Source organism: Arachis hypogaea, chromosome 10, assembly GCF_003086295.3.
Source record: "Arachis hypogaea cultivar Tifrunner chromosome 10, arahy.Tifrunner.gnm2.J5K5, whole genome shotgun sequence".
Classification (NCBI taxonomy): Eukaryota; Viridiplantae; Streptophyta; class Magnoliopsida; order Fabales; family Fabaceae; genus Arachis; species Arachis hypogaea.
This window is the reverse complement of record NC_092045.1, coordinates 58,781,991-58,788,376: the sequence shown is the minus strand read 5'-3', so window position 1 is coordinate 58,788,376 and position 6,386 is coordinate 58,781,991. Positions and strand designations below refer to the sequence as shown.

General features: G+C 42.8%; 1 non-coding gene across 1 annotated transcript; it reads left to right on the top strand.

The window, feature by feature from the left end:
* The first annotated feature begins 5,898 nt into the window (after positions 1–5,898).
* LOC112718975 (small nucleolar RNA R71) lies at positions 5,899–6,006 on the top strand. Its single transcript, XR_003161301.1, has one exon. It is a non-coding gene; the product is annotated as a small nucleolar RNA R71 (small nucleolar RNA).
* The last annotated feature ends 380 nt before the right edge of the window (positions 6,007–6,386 follow it).

The window sequence follows — 6,386 nt, the reverse complement described above, 5'->3', positions numbered from 1 at the left end:
CGTTGTCAGTGGCTACCTCCCATCCTCTCAGTGAAAGCGATTGCATATGCTCTGTCACAGCATAGCGGAATTCATCTGTCGGTTCTCAATCAGGCCGGAATAGAATCCAGTGATTCTTTTGCGTCTGTCACTAACGCCCCGCCCTCAGGAGTTTGAAGCACGTCACAGTCATTCAGTCATTAAATCCTACTCAGAATACCACAGACAAGGTTAGACCTTCCGGATTCTCTTGAATGCCGCCATCAGTTCTCGCCTATACCACGAAGACTCTGATCTCACGGAATGGTTGGCTCGTTTGTCAGGCGAGCACTCGGTTGTCAGGCGATCAACCATGCATCGTGCAATCAGGAATCCAAGAGATATTCACTGGAGCCTTGAACGCTTGTAGAACAAGAGTGGTTGTCAGTCACTTTGTTCATGGGTGAGAATGATGATGAGTGTCAATCATCACCTTCATCAAGTTGAAGAACAAGTGATATCTTGGATAAAGAACAAGCGAAATTGAATGGAAGAACAATAGTAATTGCATTAATACTCGAGGTACAGCAGAGCTCCACACCTTAATCTATGGTGTGTAGAAACTCCACCGTTGAAAATACATAAGCATAAGGTCTAGGCATGGCCGAATGGCCAGCCTCCCAATGATCTAAGAACTAAAATGTCCAAAGATGATCTAGAGATCTCAAGTGATCAAAACATTTTTTATACAATAGTCAAAGGTTCTACTTATAGAAAACTAGTAGCCTAAGGTGTACAGAAATGAGTAAATGACATAAAAATCCTCTTCCGGGCCCACTTGGTGTGTGCTTGGACTGAGCAATGAAGCATTTTTCGTGCAGAGACTCTTCTTGGAGTTAAACGCCAGCTTTAGTGCCAGTTTGGGCGTTTAACTCCCATTTGGGTGCCAGTTCCAGCGTTTAACGCTGGGATTTCTTGAGGTGACTTTGAACGCCGGTTTGGGCCATCAAATCTTGGGCAAAGTATGGACTATCATATATTGCTGGAAAGCCCAGGATGTCTACTTTCCAACGCCGTTGAGAGCGCGCCAATTGGGCTTCTGTAGCTCCAGAAAATTCACTTCGAGTGTAGGGAGGTCAGAATCCAACAGCATCTGCAGTCCTTTTTGGTCTCTTAATCAGATTTTTGCTCAGGTCCCTCAATTTCAGCCAGAAAATACCTGAAATCACAGAAAAACACACAAACTCATAGTAAAGTCCAGAAAAGTGAATTTTAACTAAAAACTAATAAAAATATACTAAAAACTAACTATATCATAACAAAAACATACTAAAAACAATGCCAAAAAGTATACAATTTATCCGCTCATCACAACACCAAACTTAAATTGTTGCTTGTCTCCAAGCAACTGAAAATCAAATAAGATAAAAAGAGAGAATATGCAATGAATTCCAAAAACATCCATGAAGATCAGTATTAATTAGATGAGCGGGGCTTTTAGCTTTTTGCCTCTGAATAGTTTTGGCATCTCACTCTATCCTTTGAAATTCAGAATGGTTGGCTTCTTTAGGAACTCAGAGTCCAGATAGTGTTAATGATTCTCTTAGTAAAGTATGATGATTCTTGAACATAGCTATTTATTGAGTCTTGGCTGTGGCCCAAAGCACTCTGTCTTCCAGTATTACCACCGGATACATACATGCCACAGACACATAATTGGGTGAACCTTTTCAGATTGTGACTCAGCTTTGCTAAAGTCCCCAATTAGAGGTGTCCAGGGTTCTTAAGCACACTCTTATTTGCCTTGGATCACAACTCTTTATTTCTCTATATATTTTTTTTTCGTTTTTTTTTTCGATTTTTTTTTTAATAGCTTTTTCTTGCTTCAAGAATCATTTTAATGATTTTTCAGATCCTCAGTAACATGTCTCCTTTTTCATCATTCTTTCAAGAGCCAACATTCATGAACCACAAATTCAAGATACATATGCACTGTTTAAGCATACATTCAGCGAACAAAGATATTGCCACCACATCAAAATAATTAAACTGTTATAAAATTCAAAATTCATGCAATTCTTTCTTTTATCAATTAAGCACATTTTTATTTAAGAAAGGTGATGGATTCATAGGACATTCATAACTTTAAGGCATAGACACTAAGACACTAATGATCACAAGACACAAACATGGATAAACATAAGCATAAAATTCGAAAAACAGAAGAATAAATAACAAGGAAATCAAGGAACGGGTCCACCTTAGTGATGGCGGCTCTTCCTTGCTCTTGAAGATCCTATGGAGTGCTTGAGCTCCTCAATGTCTCTTCCTTGTCTTTGTTGCTCCTCCCTCATGATTCTTTGATCTTCTCTAATATCATGAAGGATGATGGAGTGTTCTTGATGCTCCACCCTTAGTTGTCCCATGTTGGAACTCAATTCTCCTAGGGAGGTGTTTAGTTGCTCCCAATAGTTTTGTGGAGGAAAGTGCATCCCTTGAGGAATCTCAGGGATCTCATGATGAGTGGGATCTCTTGTGTGCTCCATCCTCTTCTTAGTGATGGGCTTGTCCTCCTCAATGGGGGTGTCTCCCTCTATGTCAACTCCCACTGAATAACAGAGGTGACAAATGAGATGAGGAAAGGCTAACCTTGCCAAGGTAGAGGACTTGTCCGCCACCTTGTAGAGTTCTTGGGCTATAACCTCATGAACCTCTATTTCTTCTCCAATCATGATGCTATGGATCATGATAGCCCGGTCTATGGTAACTTCGGACCGGTTGCTAGTGGGGATGATTGAGTGTTGTATGAACTCTAACCATCCTCTAGCCACGGGTTTGAGGTCATGCCTTCTCAATTGAACCGGCTTTCCTCTTGAATCTCTCTTCCATTGGGCGCCCTCTTCACATATGACTGTGAGGACTTGGTCCAACCTTTGATCAAAGTTGACCCTTCTAGTGTAAGGATGCTCATCTCCTTGCATCATAGGCAAGTTGAATGCCACCCTCACACTCTCCGGACTAAAATCCAAGTATTTCCCCCGAACCATAGTAAGATAATTCTTTGGATTCGGGTTCACACTTTGGTCATGGTTCTTGGTGATCCATGCATTGGCATAGAACTCTTGAACCATCAAGATTCCGACTTGTTGAATGGGGTTGGTAAGAACTTCCCAACCTCTTCTTTGAATCTCATGTCGGATCTCCGGATATTCACCCTTCTTGAGTGAAAAAGGGACCTCGGGGATCACCTTCTTCAAGGCCACAACTTCATAGAAGTGGTCTTGATGCACCCTTGAGATGAATCTATCCATCTTCCATGACTCGGAGGTGGAAGCCTTTGCCTTCCCTTTCCTCTTTCTAGAGGTTTCTCCGGCCTTGGATGCCATAATGGTTATGGAAAAACGAGAAAGCAACGCTTTTACCACACCAAACTTAAAATGTTTGCTCCTCCTCGAGCAAAAGAAGAAAGAAGAGAGTAGAAGAAGAAGAAATGAGGAAGAGGGAGATGGTGGTGGGTTCGGCCAAAGAGGGGTAGAAGTGGTGTTTAGGTTGTGTGAAAATGAAGGGTTGAAGAAGGGTATATATAGGAGAGAGGGGGGTATTGGTTCGGCCATTATGGGTGGGTTTGGGAGGGAAGTGGTTTGAATTTGAAGGGTGAGGTTGGTGGGGATTTATGAAGGATGGATGTGAGTGGTGAAGAGAAAGATGGGATTTGATAGGTGAAGGGTTTTTGGGGAAGAGGTGTTGAGGTGATTGGTGAATGGGGGAAGAAGAGAGAGAGTGGTGGTGGGGTCCTGTGGGGTCCACAGATCCTGTGGTGTCAAGGAAAAGTCATCCCTGCACCAAATGGCATCAAAATTCACGTTTTGAGCCAATTCTGGCGTTAAACGCCGGGCTGGTGCCCATTCCTGGCGTTTAACGCCAGGTTCTTGCCCTTTCCTGGCGTTTAACGCCAGTCTGGTGCCCCTTTCTGGCGTTAAACGCCCAGAATGGTGCCAGACTGGGCGTTAAACGCCCAACTGCTAGGCTTACTGGCGTTTAAACGCCAGCAGCATCTTCCTCCAGGGTGTGCTGTTTTTCTTCCTGTTTTTCATTCTGTTTTTGCTTTTTCAATTAATTTTGTGACTTCTCATGATCATCAACCTACAAAAAAGATAAAATAACAAAGAAAATAGTTAATTATAAAACATTGGGTTGCCTCCCAACAAGCGCTTCTTTATTGTCACTAGCTTGACAGAGGACTCTCATGGAGCCTCAGAAATGCTCAGAACCGTGTTGGAACCACCCAACACCAAACTTAGAGTTTGAATGTGGGGGTTCAACACCAAACTTAGAGTTTGGTTGTGGCCTCCCAACACCAAACTTAGAGTTTGACTGTGGGGGCTCTGTTTGGCTCTGTTTTGAGAGAAGCTCTTCATGCTTCCTCTCCATGATGGCAGAGGGATATCCTTGGGCCTTAAACACCAAGGATTCTTCATTCACTTGAATGATCAACTCTCCTCTATCAACATCAATCACAGCCTTTGCTGTGGCCAGGAAGGGTCTGCCAAGGATGATGGATTCATCCATGCACTTCCCAGTTTCTAGGACTATGAAATCAGTAGGGATGTAATGGTCTTCAACTTTGACCAGAACATCCTCTACAAGTCCATGGGCTTGTTTTCTTGAGTTGTCTGCCATCTCTAGTGAGATCTTTGCAGCTTGCACCTCAGAGATCCCTAGCTTCTCCATTACAGAGAGGGGCATGAGGTTTACACTTGACCCTAAGTCACACAAGGCCTTCTTGAAGGTCATGGTGCCTATGGTGCAAGGTATAGAAAACTTCCCAGGGTCTTGCCTCTTTTGAGGCAGTCTCTGCCTAGACAAGTCATCCAGTTCTTTGGTGAGCAAAGGGGATTCATCCTCCCAAGTCTCATTTCCAAATAACTTGTCATTTAGCTTCATGATTGCTCCAAGGTATTTAGCAACTTGCTCTTCAGTGACATACTCATCCTCTTCAGAGGAAGAATACTCATCAGAGCTCATGAATGGCAGAAGTAAGTCCAATGGAATCTCTATGGTCTTAGTTTGAGCCTCAGATTCCCAAGGTTCCTCATTAGGGAACTCATTGGAGGTCAGTGGACGCCCAGTGAGGCCTTCCTCAGTGGCGTTCACTGCCTCTTCTCCCTCCCAAAATTCGGCCAAGTTGATGGCTTTGCACTCTCCTTTTGGATTTTCTTCTGTATTGCTTGGGAGAGTACTTGGAAGGAGTTCAGTAATTTTCTTGCTCAGCTGACCCACTTGTCCTTCCAAATTTCTGATGGAAGATCTTGTTTCAGTCATGAAACTTTGAGTGGTTTTGATTAGATCAGAGACCATTGTTGCTAAGTCAGAGGTATTCTGCTTAGAACTCTCTGTCTGTTGCTGAGAAGATGATGGAAAAGGCTTGCTATTGCTAAACCTGTTCCTTCCACCATTATTGTTGAAACCTTGTTGAGGTCTCTGTTGATCCTTCCATGAAAGATTTGGATGATTCCTCCATGAAGGGTTGTAGGTGTTTCCATAGGGTTCTCCCATGTAATTCACCTCTTCTATTGAAGGATTCTCAGGATCATAAGCTTCTTCCTCAGATGAAGCTTCCTTAGTACTGCTTGGTGCATTTTGCATTCCAGACAGACTTTGAGAAATCATATTGACTTGTTGAGTCAATATTTTGTTCTGAGCCAGTATAGCATTCAGAGTGTCAATCTCAAGAACTCCTTTCTTCTGACTAGTCCCATTGTTCACAGGATTTCTTTCAGAAGTGTACATGAATTGGTTATTTACAACCATTTCAATCAGTTCTTGAGCTTCAGTAGGCGTCTTCTTCAGATGAAGAGATCCTCCAGAAGAGCTATCCAAAGACATCTTGGATAGTTCAGAGAGACCATCATAGAAAATACCTATGATGCTCCATTCAGAAAGCATATCAGTGGGACACTTTCTGATCAATTGTTTGTATCTTTCCCAAGCTTCATAGAGGGATTCTCCTTCCTTCTGTCTGAAGGTTTGGACTTCCACTCTAAGCTTACTCAATTTTTGAGGTGGAAAGAACTTTGCCAAGAAGGCATTGACTAGCTTTTCCCAAGAGTCCAGGCTTTCTTTAGGTTGAAAATCCAACCATGTTCTAGCTCTGTCTCTTACAGCAAAAGGGAATAGCATTAGTCTGTAGACCTCAGGGTCAACCCCATTAGTCTTGACAGTGTTACAGATTTGCAAGAACTCAGCTAAAAACTGATGAGGATCTTCCAATGGAAGTCCATGGAACTTGCAATTCTGTTGCATTAGAGAAACTAATTGAGGCTTAAGCTCAAAGTTGTTTGTTCCAATGGCAGGGATAGAGATGCTTCTCCCATAGAAGTCGGGAGTAGGTGCAGTGAAGTCACCCAGCACCTTCCTTGCATTGTTGG